The following is a 15,767-nucleotide window of genomic DNA, read 5'->3' as shown; positions in this document are numbered from 1 at the left end:
CAAAATTTAAAAGGAAATAATCCCATTAAAAATGATGAATGTTTAAAATTTTGGCCTGCTTGTTAAAAACATCTGGCAGCAATAAATCAGGACTAGTTAAATCTTATGAATGTAAATCGAATGCTTCTGTTGCATAATTGGTATTTGATTATCTATTTTTTTAAAGGTGTGAAAATGGCTGATGAAAAGGACATGAAGCATGGTGTGAAAACTTAGTATTATTCTCTGATTAAATTCACAAGAAGCATCTGAATAGAGGAACATTGTTGCAGTGCTTTTTCTCTGGGTTTAAAATTGCTAAATCAATTAAGTTTATTTGCTAGCATGCTCAGATCTACTTCACTATTGCAAGAAATAGTAATTGAAGTATAGATCAACCAATTACTTCTCATATATAAACACAGAATACGAATCTTGAAAATCACAGGTAAAAGTACACATACTATGCCTTTTTAAATTCTCTTATGATTAGATTTTACTGGCTCAATGCTCTCTTTAGAGATGACAAGATAGCCAACTTGGTCATATTATTTTCCAAGATTTTTCCAAATATCATGTAACAGTTGTTTGTGGACTTCTTTTTTGTTTAAATCACATCAATATTTCCTACCTCAAAAAAAAAAAAACAAACAAAAAAAAAAAAAATACCAACAACAAAAAAACCAAACATTTTTATCTGTCATAGTAGATACATGAAATCAAAGTGTTTAGAACTGGGAATTCAATTCTGAATGGGATTAACACTTGAAGACACACATAACAAATCCTTACTGCTTTCTTCGAGTAGGAGCACAATATGACAGCAATACAATGCTATTCCCATTCCAAAGGTACATGACATCCAGGGATACCAAGATTACCAGCTGCTACACTGTCATGCTACTGTATAAATTTCATTTTACCTTCTAGAATCAATGTTCATCAGTACCAAGCGCATTTGTTACTGTGTGACCAATGACTTCATGTGGGTCCTCTGTCCCTCTCCTTCCCTACATCCACCAATCTTTTAGAGTAGCACAGAAGCAAGCAAAACATATGAGCTGACAGAGATATACTCAGCATTAAAACTGAAGTGATATTAATTCTGTGTTTTTCACTTCAGATGAACTTCTGAGTTGGCTTCTGAATTCAGTTGAGTCAAAAGACTTATTTTCCTGCAATTTTTCTTCCATGATGAGTTAAAAATCTGCAAGTGCCATCTCTAGATTATGAGCAAATGTTTAGTGGCACACCACTTGTATTTTCTGCATCAGACACGGAAATGAAAATAGACATCAGCAAAAGGATAAGTAAGCTAGACATCCTGCAGGTGTTGGGTTTTGTTTGGGGTCTTCTTCCACTTCTGTACATAGCCACAAAATCTATCTTAATTTTATAACTCAATCTACATTTTAAAGGCACTACGTGAGGAAAAGAAAAATCGCCAAGCCTGTAGGTAGATGCACAAAACTCCAGGAATGGAAATGTGTCTTCTTAAGAGATAATAAAAAGAATTTCTTTTAATAAATGTCACAGCTGACTATCAGTTATACATGAGAATACAGACAGAAAAAAAAAATCAGAAGAAAACATCCAGTCTTTACAGGACCCTCCTTAATGTAGAATAAACAAGTTGAAGCAGGTAAAAATATATTTTGGCTCACCAGTATCATGATGTTGTGGTAATTGCTAAATGTTCACCATCATATTACATCTATTGAGCCTTTATCTGCTTTTCTAAAAAAACTTGAAAATCTGAGCAAGGCAGAGAATTTGTTTTAAGGTGCTGCATTAAAATTTTAAATCAGACAACTGTCACATACATGTAGAAGTGCTTAGAGTTTTACTGTTAAGTAGTTGATTGCTCACCAGATTGCTGAAAAACATAAATAAACACAGCTATGGCAAATGAATGTGTTGCTTAGCGGTTTTAGCTTACACATTTTCCTGGGTTTGGTATTGGCAATTCTAAAAAGCAAAAAAGTACTGTAAATGAGTGACTGCAACAAGGACTGTAGTAACAGAAAAGTAGATTACTACCAAGAGAAGAATATGCATACATCACATTTTGGGAGTGCAAAAGAATTTTAAGTAGTAAACATACAAATGTCTAGCTACACTATAAGAAACTGGCTTTATTGCTACATTTAAAAATTAGAGGAAGAGAAATCCTGAAGATGCTATTTCATTTATACAATGCAATAAATAAATTTCTAGAGAGGTATAAAAGATTAAAATGAATCTGAAGATTTAAAAGAAAACTGATTGTGGAGTGGCACACTTTCCACCTGGTAGAAAATATTAATAGAAAAGAAACAGAAATTAAAGATAGAAGGACAAAAACATTTAATTCAGAGTTATGGGATATGGCCTCAAAGTTTTAATTATTGAAAAGCATGTAGTTCAACAGACTGTAATAGGACTACTGATTTCTATACAATAAAGACTTGGTACATAAAGTTAAATATCAAGTTGTCATAGAAAAAAGAAAAAATTTTGTCTGCTCCTTTCGTCTTGCTTTAACAGGCATTTGATGTTGATAATGAGCCTTACATGAAGTATAACAAATAAATATTATAACTGGCTCCTTCTAATCAAAGGTTAAAATTGCTACTCTTTCTGGGTTATGTGCTTTTTGAAACATGTGCTTCAGGAATTCAGGAGTTTTAGCCTGCCAACTTGCTGGAAGAGTACCAGCAAGGGTAAACCCAGGGGGATGTACAAGGGTCAATCATTGAAGATAGTGTTCCAGTTTTATGACGGCAAATATGTCAGATTTTTTTTTTTAATTTCCAGTGCTTGTGGTTCTTTCTTAAGTCATTTCAATATATGACGTTAATGAGTCATAAATAGACTGCTGAGAACAAACACATGGCCAGAGTATGGTCTTGTAGGTTCTCTTTGAGTTCTGTCCTGAAACCATGACACAGGTAACAGAAGAGAAAAGAGAAGGATGAGCACTACCTGTGACCTTGATTTTTTAAGCTGAAATATACTGGGGTTCAGTTTTCATTTAATATATTAATGATTCTTCTATGCCTCAGGCAAAGCCCCAACATATGCAACATTTATGTTAAAAAGGACCTGTGTGGTATTTTTAATTTTAAGTATTTCCCAGAGATACATTGTTTCCCTTAAGAGGGCATGTTTTGTTCTTCTTTTCCTGCCTCTCACTAACCACATCTCAACAAGCTGGACGAGTGGGTCCATGGGAACCTTATGAGGTTTAACCAGACCAAGTGCAAGGTGTTACACCTGGGCTGGGAAAACCCCTGGTATCAAGAGGGGCTGGGGGACTAACAAATCAAGAATAGCCCTGCTGAGAAGGAGGACTTGGGAGTGCTGGAATGGCTGGACATGACCCAGCCATCTGTACTCACAGCTCAGAAACCAAAAGTGCCCACATCCAAAGCAGTGTGGGCAGCAGGGGAGGGAGGGGATTGTGCCCCTCTGCTCTGCTCTGCTCAGACCCCACCTGCAGTGCTGCATCAGCTCTGGGGTACCCAGTATGAGAAGGACACGATCTGTTGCAGCAAGTCCAGACAAGAACTGTGAAGATGATCAGAGGTCTGGAGCATCTTTCTTGTGAATAAAGGCTCTGAGAGCTGGTGCTGTTGAACCCCATGAATTCCACATAGGCCTATTTCTAGCACTGGCCAAGGTCTCTTTGGATGGCATCCAGTCCCTCAGGTGTGTCAGCTGTACCACTCAGCTTGATGTCACCTCCAGACTTGCTGAGGGTGCACTTGCTCCCGTTGTCTATGTCACTGATGAAGATACCAAACACTACTGGTCCCAGTACAGACCACTGAGGGACAGGACTGATCTCTATCTGGGCATTGAGGCATTATATTCTTCTATTTCATTGGTTCTTCTCTGGTATTGGAGGCCACAGACATACCATTTTCATCCAAAATTTCATTTTCTAAGCTGCAAGAAAAGATAACATTTTTCTGACAAAATGCATTCCATCAATTACTCATCAAATAATCTCACAAAGCACTACTTCATTTGCTATTATGAGCAGTTGATCTATGTGAAAAACTAGGACTAATTTCACAGCATAAGTTCTTTTAGTAAGACCCCTTCCATTATCTTTAATCTCAGGGCGTGTTGCAGGGTTTTGCATCATTTCTTATCAACACCAATTATTATTTTTTCCTTTCTGGGAATCATTTCATTTCTGCTCTTTTTCTATCTGACCACAATCAACTGAGAAATGTCTGTAAGTATTGATACTTTTGAAGCACTGTAGTGGTTATAACTGTATCCCTCACAATTAATAAAAACGTAGTCTAAATCCTCAATCCTCTTCTTTTTTTTATTTTTTTAATGAATCCCGAGTTTAGATAAATTATTATCTTTGCAATGAGACACATTTTTTATTAATAATAACTGAAGTGCATATATTTGCAATTCTGTAGGTCAACCATTTTTGAAGCATTTTTCAAATATACTTATTTTTGTATTAGTCTACAAAACAATTTGATGTAGTATTGTTGTAACACATTAGAACACTCTGATGGATTCTGATGGGTTTATTTATTATATTTTTGTCTTTTTCGTAGAAAGATATTACTTTCAACTGAATTCAACATTGAGAACAAAATACAGCCACTAGTTAATGTATCTACTCCCCTTTAAAAAAAAATTAATTTATTTAGGTCTGCAATTTTATGCTAAAAAATTAAATATTTAAAACTTGGGATTTCAGGAGTAAAAGTGAGCAAGACACTTTCATTCTGCAGTAGAAGCAAGTCATCTTGGAAGATAAGTCCACAATACATACAGCAAATTATATATCATTTTAAGAGTAATTTGGATATCTTGAAAAACATTGAAAATTTCCTGCAGTATAATTTAGTGTGTGAAGTTTACCACAGAAAAAGGAACAGGCAGATCTAATAATCAGTGTCATCACAATTGAATAGCCCTCAGCAGGTCTGAACAATGTAATTCTACAATTTTCTGTTTGGGTACAGTTCTCAGACTAAATCTGTCAACTTTTAATAACTATAATAACCCTTTAAAGCAATTCCCGGCAGAGATAATTCAAACCTGTATTTTTTGTGGACTTCAAGTCAATAAATCCCGATCGTATGACTTGCAATTATCTTTGCTGAGCTAAAAAATGCTTCCCCCTAAGAATAAAGTATCTTTCCACTTTATTGACTAACATCACTATTTTTCCCAAATGATTAAAGAACAGAAGCCATGACAATCTGTACATTTGTGAATATCAGAAAATCTGAAGTGGTACTAAAAATCTGCAATTTTTAATTAAATGATGACTTTTAACAAAAGATTTGCCATTGATTTATAGAACATCAGGTCTCAACATTCTTCCATTTGACTAATGAAAGCCCATAAGTTCAAATTGTACTTAGGAAGCTTTGTACTGACACAATCACATAATTCTTGTTGATAAATTTCAGCATCAACTCTGTTAGCTTTACACTTACATAATCAATTTTCAAAAGAAACAGGAAAGCATAAATTCCCTTGCTCACACAACAAGGATACAAATCTAGTATTGTTATTTTGTCTGGTTCTTGGAGTAACTCTTTCACCACTCTGGTTAATTCCACACTCAGACATTATTGATCTTAAATTGTCACATAATGTAAGTCTGGGTTTTGCTTCAAGGTTTCATGATTTCCTGGGATTTGCTGATTTCCTGTTTTTCCAGGAACAGATAGTGTGTGTTGCTATAATGAAACAAACCAGTAATTTAAGATGCATACAAACAATAAAGAATTGTTTATTTCACAGACTACAATGGTAAGTTGTATAAAGTGATCCGTGCAGGAAAAAGAATATTATTTTTCATATAAAAATCAGCTGGAAAGTTTACACCCATTGTGATGTCTCAAAAATCCCAAAAACTCTCCTGTAGCACTTTAAGAATTACCAAGAGTCTAATTAAATTTTTACAAAAGATGATATTGCTTTTTGAGTGTGGAAATCGTTGTTGCTTTTATTTTCTTTCTGGTTTAAATATACATCTTTTCTCTCTTCTAAGGAATTGAAGAAGCTTTGCTGGAAACATCAAACTTAAAGACATAACCTAGAGTGTTGACATTTCCAATTTGACTTCCCTTCTTATTCCAGAATTTATTTATCTACCATTAAAATTCAAGAAGTTATGCTATAATTTTCTTCTCTATCATGAAATACAACTATAAAAGCCATATTCCAAGAGGTTAACATTAGAATGGATGGCACATTGAAAAGTATGCAGGTTAAAACTGAGATCCCTCCTGGTCTCTTTTTTCTGTCTTTTTCAGTGAAACCTATTACTGATTAGGAAACTAACAGGCAAGTAATGCAGAAATGACATGAAATAGTATAATGAAATCACAGTCTTACATCTCCAAATGCAATCCAACAAAATTTGCTGTTGTCAGACATAAAGATATTTGCTTCAGGATTTCCAAGAGAATCTCAAATTTACTGTGAGAATAACCAGGTAAATATATGCACCATTAAGTAAAACAGCTAATCATATGATGAATATTTTCCATAAGCAAGAACTTTCACAAGTCTTCTTATACCATACAGGCCCTATTAAGTTGATCAATACGAGGATCACCTGTCATTTCAAATTAACAGAAGAATTAACTGGCTGTAAGGGTATTAAGCTATAACAACGTTAAAACAAAGCCTAGCAAACTTGCATTGTATTTAAAATTCAGACATTTACTCGGGAATCAATTTAATTCATGTAATATAGATAAAATATTAAACATGCAAGCAGAAGATACCTATTCATAAAAAGAAATGCCAGTCACAGATCAAAAGATTATAAAATAATAAATATGAAAATTAAAATTGATTGCTGTGGGAAATATTGATGCAGAGAACAATAGTACAGTAGAATAAGAAACTAAAAGGACTTTGCAACACACACATATAATTGATACCAGAAGTTCAGACTCTTATCTTTCACTTGAAAGAACAGTATAAAATTCAAAAGACTGGTAGAGCAGTAGGTTAAAGTAGGTTAAATTTAAAGAATACATAATATTACACGTCTAAGTTTAAACGGGTAAGAATCAAAAGTTAAGCATACAAGCACACTTTTAGACTATTCTATCATCCCCATATTAAGAAAATTAAATATTCTTCTTTGGAGACACAAAGTAAACAAAGCTTAGTAAATGTGAATTTCATACTGAACTGAAAGAGACAGCCATGGATCACAAAAAGACACAGAAAAAGAAAACAATGGGATTTGAAGGGCTTCAGCTTCATAGAGCAGCTTGATGCACCCTGATGAGCCAAAGCTGGTTGAGCTTTTAAGATGCCACCTCCAGAGGGTGCAAAGCACTGCAGCCAGAGGGGTAAAGCTCCCCACTCCCACTGAGTGGGAACCCAGTCAGCTCTTCCAGAGTCCTTCCTTGTAGAAGTGCAAGCAACTGTCTTAGAAGGAAGTGCCTTGTTTTTCTTCAGCTTTCTCCTGAGTATACTAACTGGGTCTTTTGTAAGTATGGACAAATACTTCTTGTGTGGTTCTGCCTCTTGAGATTCACTTAGGAGCCATTTAATTTTCTACCTCCCTAAAACAGTAGGGTACTATTTTATCAGACTTTCACACTATTTACACTGAGATTTTGCTGAATTTCTATTTATAATTCAGATAATGCAACAGCTTTCTTTTCAAACTAAAATATCCTACTAGATTTTTAGTTAATCCTGCTAGATTTTAGTGAAACATCAGTTTCACTAAACAAAATGGAAAAAAGAAGCAGTCTTGTCTTGGGTAATTGCATTACAAGAAAACACAAAGAACACAGTAAGCCTGTGAACTGTGTTAAATTCTGCAAGAGCATCTAGAATGAGAATGTGAGAGTGTTTTTGACATCAACAGAGAGCATATAAATACCAGCTATTGGAAAACCTTATTATATTATGTTATGCACTTTGCAAGGAGATATGTCAGAGTAAGGGAACCTGAAAACCAAAAATGTTTCATACTTTAAACAATAGGGAAGAAAAACTGTATTATAAAACTTGTGTTTTAAAACTTGATATGTTCTTTTAGTTTGAGTTTCAATATTTTTTCCTAATTTAAATTTATATTAGCTTTAAGCAGGACTGTGGTTGTCCAGATTAAAACACGCCTTTCTTTCTGAAGACTAGAGTACTTCTTAAACCATGATATTTCCATTTGTTTTCATTTAAATTGAAGCAGTAAATGCAATACTGTTAAACTGATGCTTGTAGTTCAACAAGTGCCACCAGAAGCAATAAACTTAGGCTAGAGGGGTAACAAAACATAGGCAATTATTATAGACAGCATTTCTTTCTTAAATTAAATGCTAAAATATCCTCCTGCTTTTGAGGAATATCTTAGAAGCAAAGTTAATTTGTAAATGTCTGTTCTCTACTGGATAGAGCAGGAATTTTGGTCAGAATATATTTCATTTTAATGTTTATTATGTGTTTTTTAGTACAAGCTGACTCCTTAGGAAATGAGTTGTGCTACAGCATTGATTTTAAGGTAGAAGTTTTATTTCTTTATTCTATGCTATGTGAATAAATGAAAACTATGATCTTACTCAAAATTAGAAGAATTTTAAATGTAGTAGTGTTTTTCTCAAGTCAAGTAGCACTTAAAATACTGTAGGCTGCTTTAAATTAAGTTCTTCATCAAAGCACTTAATGTACCTGAAGACATAGCCAGTCTGAGAAAAAAATTATGAGATGTATCCCAAGCCTATGACTGGTGTTTGATAGGATTTAGTTCTTCTGAAGAAAAACTTAACTAGGTTGATTGTCATAGATACATGAAGACCTAAATGTTAGAGAACTTTGCTACAATACCACTAAATCTGTTAACTTTGTAAGACAACACTGGAAGGTAAAACCAGTCAGAATATATTTTCTCAGGTCTTTCAGTCTGAACTAAAGAATTTCTGTGATGGCTTCTATTAGTCGATCAGAAAAATATAATTTAATAGTTCATGGAAACAAAATTGATTGATTCAAACTTTCCATGAAAATAGAGTATTCCTTTGTCGTTAAGCAATGTCAACAGATTCTTTTGAACAGGAGTAAGTATTGATATGAATTCACCCAGGTAAACTGATTTTGCTACCTTCTGAACAGAGAATGCCAGCATGAAATTGACCATACAATTAACAAACATAGCACTTTACAGAATCAATCAGCTTTTGAAGAGGATCTATTATTTTATTTGTTCACTTGTTTGTACCTGCACAATCAGAAAATTAACATGATTATACCAAAAGCACAGCCTCATTAGTCCCCTCAGGGAATTAATTAACCTGTTTTATCTAGGAAATGGTAATAACCCTCAGAAGTTATTAGTTGCTCTGTTTAATATTGCCATGTAAGTCCAAAAAATATAATGAATTATTAAGTCTTGGAAAATGAAGGAACACATTTATCTTCTGTCCAAATGAAAGGTGAAACTTCAGAAAGTAAAAACTGTTTCCTTTCAAAGGATGAGATGCATGAAGGTATATAATATCCTTTCCATATATTATGAACAGTTTAACAGAATTTTGTTAATTAACTCCAGGTATTGTCACTTTCATAAATCAGGAATCTAAATTCATTAAAAGAAAACTGGTTTACCCATTATTTAAAAGCTTTGGAGTACAACTTAAAGGTAATAATTTTGCCATATCAATTTTGTGTTCTTCCCAGAATGTTTGACCTCACTGACGGCAGAGCTTAGGTAGGTAACAAACTGAGAACAGTCCCTGCAGATCTGTACTGTGGCCAGTGTAACATACTACAGAATCACTCTTTTTCCTGGCCAAAATAAATTATTATAAGGCAGTGTTAGTTAGAAAAAGTTGGGGTGAGCTTGGCAGCAGATAAGATGAATTGCAAATCTTTAGTTTCTTGCAGTGTGGAGAAGTCCAAATTATGAAACCTCAAACCAGAAGCAAAACAGTCACAGCAGCATAGAGATGTACCTGCTAGTATTTAGTACTAGTAGCCTCCTGCCAGTGATGTACTGTGCCAGGGTGCCTTGTTGGCACCAACTTGGATGTCACCACTCTGTGCTTCTCCTTGTTACCGTAGAGGAATGACCAAAAGCAGCACAACTTGCTCTGACTGACAGCACAAATGTTGAAAGAGGATCTAAAATAAAACAGAGAAAAGAAGAACTGAGACAGAAGACTTTTCTGGCTTGTGAGCAAATGGTTGTGGAGGGAAAATGCATGTAGAGAAGAAATGAAAAGGTGTCCAAGCATCAGAGCAGCAAGCTGCACAGTTATACTCCCAATTCAAAAATAAAATTTTAGCCAAGAGCTCATTACAGCCAAGATGTCTACTGGGAGCTGTCACCCCTTTGACAACTGATGATGAGAGTACAGTTATTAAGTCAGTTGGCATACATAAAGCTCCAGAAACTTCTACTGGCTTATCAGGTCCATGCCACAGGGAGCTCTTACTGTCTTCTTTGCAGCAGTTCTATGAAATAATGAACTCAGTTTCATCTGGTGCTTTCACAGCAATTATTTGAGTCCATTTCTAAAGGCATAGAAAGATGCAATGTGCGTAAATATTCTGCAACTGAATTCAAGGTGAAGAATCATGACACTTGGCTCAGGCTAGCAGAAATATCATCATATTTACAGGAAATTCATGATCACCCATCAAAAAGCTCAACTCCTTTTCTTCAAGATTTACTAGTATGGCACCATACAGACACATCTGTAAAACGTTTTACTGTACCTGACAGTTTATGCTCATAGTACAAGAAAATTGTGATGCAAAATTCTTCCATTCTGAGGCTGGATTAATTTTATAATTTTTCAAAGATTTAATCCCATAGCTCCAGTAAATTAACCAAGTACCAGAAACCCAACACTCAAACACTTCAGCTACGTAGAAAAATAATACAACTGAATCTGTAAACTGCATTAAAATCTTGTTTGAACTACCTGTAACAGTTAAAATTATGTTTAGGCTTATTTACATACAATGTCACTCAGTGTGGACAAAATTTGAAGATCCTTAATTCTTCCTAAAAGCATCTGTCCATTAATTAGTTGTTTAGTTAATCTACTATAAATTCATATACAAATAAGTTGAGTTAAAATTCTTCATACTGTTTAATTTTATATACAAATAATTTTATTTATTTCATAAATCTAAAAAGCAAGCTAATTAACTATATAACTGTATTTCATGAGCATATATATACATTTATATCAAACTTAATTTTTCCTCTTCTAAGAAGACAATCTCATACAATAAAATATCATTTCTTTAAAACAAATGAATGGCACTTACAGTAACTTTATATAAGAATACATCTCATAGACAAGTAGAACTGATATCTTGCCTGTAAAATCACTTTTAGTGTTCTAAATTCACCTTTAATAGCATTTTCAGGATTGCAGATATCTGAAAGAAATTATGTATTCATTTTCATTTCTGGAGTTAGTGTGCTTCAATGCTGGAGCCACAAAGCTCAATTCTGATCCCCAAATTAGTCTGGTTTTCTGGACATGAATTTTCACAGAGAATAATCCAGCAGTAAGTGGGGCAGAGATAGCTATTTATGAAAGGAGAAAAAGCCCAAAATAGAGCTAGCAATTAAAGCTCCATTAGCTGGAAACTTGTGCCATCATCATTAGAGAGTTTATAAAAACAGTAAAGAAAATTCTGACTAAGAGCCCCATTGGTGTTGGCATTGCAAAGTAGCCTGAGGTAGCATTTTCTCAGACATAATCCTTTTCTGCAAAGAAAAAAAAGTGCAATACCTCCCAAGAGCAATGACCTCTTCAAGGGTAGACTCGTCTGTTCATCATGAAAATGGCAAAAATTGCACCAATTACTTTGTCCGGTTGCAGAAAGTTGTCATTTTAGTCACAGCAACTGCAGCAGTAATCACAAGCTCATGTAAATTGTCTTTTTCTGAGTTATCTGCTAAACTATATATTACATTCTCTAATAGGCTATTTACATTTAAAAAGCAAATAAAAAATAGATATGCATGTAAAAATAAAATATCAAACATTAAAAAAATAATGTTCTTACGAGTAACTACAATCGAATTTAGTATCTATCTCTTCCAATAGAAACTCAAAGGCAAAGTTGTCAGAATTTGGCTTTGAGTAGCAGGTTTGATACTCAATAATAAATTAATAAGTTAATAGTTAAATAAAAAGAGGAATAATAAAAAAAAGGAGAAGCCTTTCTTAAACCTTCCTTAGTGAGGACTCTGCTTCAGTAACTCATTTGCACTGTTCTATACTGTTTTCTCATATTACAACTCTGTTGGGAGACTGTTTAGCATGAGAGTGGGTGGTGATATGCAGCAGTTTTCCTTTTTTGATTCCCTTAAGACTAGCAAAAACTTAGAGTCTCTTTGATCAGTCTTGATTCATGTGCAAATGACAGCCTTCTGTCATTCAGAATTCATTCATTTGTATCACATCTTCATCTTCTCACTGACATTAATATCTGCACATTAACGTTCAAGAAAACCAACCCAATAAATTCACAGGCTTTGTGTATGCCACGTGAGAAATTTGACAGATGTTAAATTCACTTACATAAAAATACTAAAGACGTTCTAAAGAAAAACTCAACTAAATTAATATGAATTACAGTTACTGATCTTGCAAACCCTTGAACCTTTTGGTAGGTCCATGTGTTGCAGCCAGTGATGCAATCGCTCAAAAAACTTCCTACGTCTGTACTGATCCTGAGACACAAGGAAGTTCCTGGAAGTGCAGAAGATAATGATCATAAATAATGATGATTCACTAATCTCCACTGCGAATAGCAACTAGTTTTAACAAAAAACTTTTTTTTAAAAAGTACATCAGTAGAATTCCAGTAAAATATAATTCTTCACAGTTGACATAGGTTGTTGAGAGAGACTGAAACCTCTACCCAGGAGGATTTTCAAAGCTCAACTGGATGACACATTGCATGATTGATCTTACTGTGAAGCTAGTCCTGGTTTGAGCAGGGGATTGGTAAAGATGACCTGCTGAGATCTCATTCAACTTTTTTTCTTACTTTGAGTCCTATGATCTACTTTTTCTATTGAAAAATACAGAACAAGTTTTAAAATAAAAGAAAACAATAAATTGAAGAAATGGACTGTATGTGGAGAAGTAGGTATGTGTGCAAAGGAAAAATTTTTATTCCTAATTTTCAATGGAAGTAGCTTGTTTTAATACCAAAAATAACCCCACTGATAACAGCTATGTCTGAAACAGAAGTTTGAATAACTACAACAGCAAAGAAATGTATGTACTGCTGCAAAAGTTAAAATGGTGAGCATGAAACATTAAGAATTCAGAAAGCCATTCCTATTCAATATAGAATAGATACTTCTGCAATAGGTGAACAGAGGAAAATGCATGTTGTAAACTGCTTCATAGAACTGAGCTTGTGAATGAAAACATGGAAATTGAATTAATATATGTGATAAAAATGTGAACAGCATTAAGGCCAAAGGTAACACTTCACTAAAAAAATTACATTTCATTGAAGTGAGGAATAATGGAAAGAATGCCATGGACTATGTCAAACTGGGAAAAATATGAAATTAAAATAAATTATGGGAGGCAAATGAAGAATTGTATAAGAAAAAAAAATAGCTCAGGCTGTTTTCTCTGTTACTCAAAGATTTCCTTTTCACAAATATTTTTCCAAAAGAGTCAGAGAATTTGCCGAAAGAGAAGTATCAAGCTTCTCTTCATCAAATCACCAGGATGTTGAGCATCAAATGTCAGAGCCTGACCAGAAGAGGACAGAAGATAAACAGAATGGAAAAAGAGATAAATATTAACATCAGTTAACAAGAGTATGGGTAAATACCTGTTCTTGAAGCAGTGGAAGTTAGCTAGCTTATTCTAACAGCAGATTAGAGCATGCCTCTGTTGATAGGTGTAGCATTTAGCTTTGCTTGAAGCCCTATCCCCCTTAGTATGCATCAGCACCTTCGCCCTACACCTTGCTTTCCCAGGCTATCCAGACCTAGCTGGAGACATAGGCTGAAAAGGTATTTAGGCCAACTTGGATTATGTGGCATGTGTTATTTAATTCATCGGATGTATGCTCAGGGCAATAGTTGTGTTTCAGGTGCCTTGATCTAAAAAATTTTTATGTGTACTTAGCCTTGACCTAGAGTTTCAGCAAAAATTTATGCTGTATGTGAAGAAGAAATCCAGTCAAGTGCATTCACTTCTTAAATATATATAACCTTGTTAAGGCTTTATTACAAGCTGCAGGTTATTGTCAATAATCCTGAACATTCCTAAGACATTCATGACTAAACACCTCTTAAGACGTGAGTTGATGCCTACGAATCAGCAAGTTCGCAAGGGTTATGATTTCAAAATTTGGAATAGGAATATTAAACTCTTTAATGAGATTTATAATTACAGAGGTAAAATAAGCCTCCTACCTAAATACCTTTTTATTAGAACTTTTTAAAAACCCTCACAACCCAGCAGTAAGATTAACATGTATTGCTTTTACTCAGAATAACCACACTGAGATAATAATTAGGTGGTGTTCTGCTCTTTTGCTGTATTATCCTCTTTCATTATATGTACTGAATATTTCACTAAATGTAAAGGGAGTGGTTTTAATTCAGGGTTTGTGGGGTTTGAGTGGTTTTTTTTTTCTCTTACCATACCTGTAATGCATACATGTGTTTAGGAATTATTCCTTGGGATTTTTTATTTTCTGCCTCCAAAGTACAGACAAGGAAACTCATAAACAATTCACAAACGGGGAACAAAGCATAGATATTTTAGGCTAGTATTTGTAGAACAACTATCTCCCCTAGGTGGTTGCCAGGATGAAGACCTAGGCCTTGATATTTTGTTCATTCTCTATTTTTTGTATGTCTTATTCTCACTGGCTGTATATTTGATTACAATTTTAGACATTCAGTTCAGCCAGTATAGCTGCATCTCACTCATATAATAAATCTGACCCAAACAGGACCATTAGCTGCAGAAGAATTAGGAATAAATCCTGTTCTGGACAGCACATGGCCCTTTGAATAACATACAGGTCCTTTCTCTCTCTACAACTTTGTGCTTTTCATGGCATGTACATTTGAAGTTTAGCAAAGAAAGAAAGAAAGCAAGCAGAAGTCTTCTCGCACATTGTAGTCTTCTATTATCTTCAAAGCTGCTCTAATTTATCCATCATAAGTGAAGCAGAAAAGCATGACATCTGATGGTCTAATTAAGATCATCACTTCCTAATAACATGGTTTTGCAAGTTCAGAGTTTACTTTCACCATCCTTTGTGCAAATAAATTTGGTAGATCAAGTGTTGACATGAATTCACATAAATGGTGATCTAACCAAAGCCTTTTTAGCAAGTCATGAATTTTCTTCTTGAAATCTAATCTTGGAGGAAAAAAATCTGCATGTTTTTTCCCTCTTTCAGGATGTGAGCTGAAAGCAAAATGAAGCAAAAATATAAAGAACTGTAGTTATTGCTTTCAGCTGTCATTTTTCACAACTTGGTGCTGTGTATTAAGTGAAAAACTATGAAGTAGCCCCTTACAAAATACAGGAACTTCTATTATTTATCATTATTCATTTCAAACAGTCTTTAATAGAAATAGTTGTACTCAAGTTCTCGTATGGCAATGTTGTAACCAGCCTTTCAAATTATATTGGACACAAACTACGTGTTAGATGCATCTTGGATACCTAGTCAGCTTCTGAAACTTAGCTACACCACATTTCCAACTCTGCCCAGGCAGATAAAAGAGAAGCATTTTGCATAAATATATTCCAGCAACTGAGGGCATTCTG

Source organism: Sturnus vulgaris, chromosome 1 (genome assembly GCF_052056855.1).
Source record: "Sturnus vulgaris isolate bStuVul1 chromosome 1, bStuVul1.hap1, whole genome shotgun sequence".
NCBI classification, from domain to species: Eukaryota; Metazoa; Chordata; class Aves; order Passeriformes; family Sturnidae; genus Sturnus; species Sturnus vulgaris.
This window is presented reverse-complemented; position numbering follows the sequence as displayed.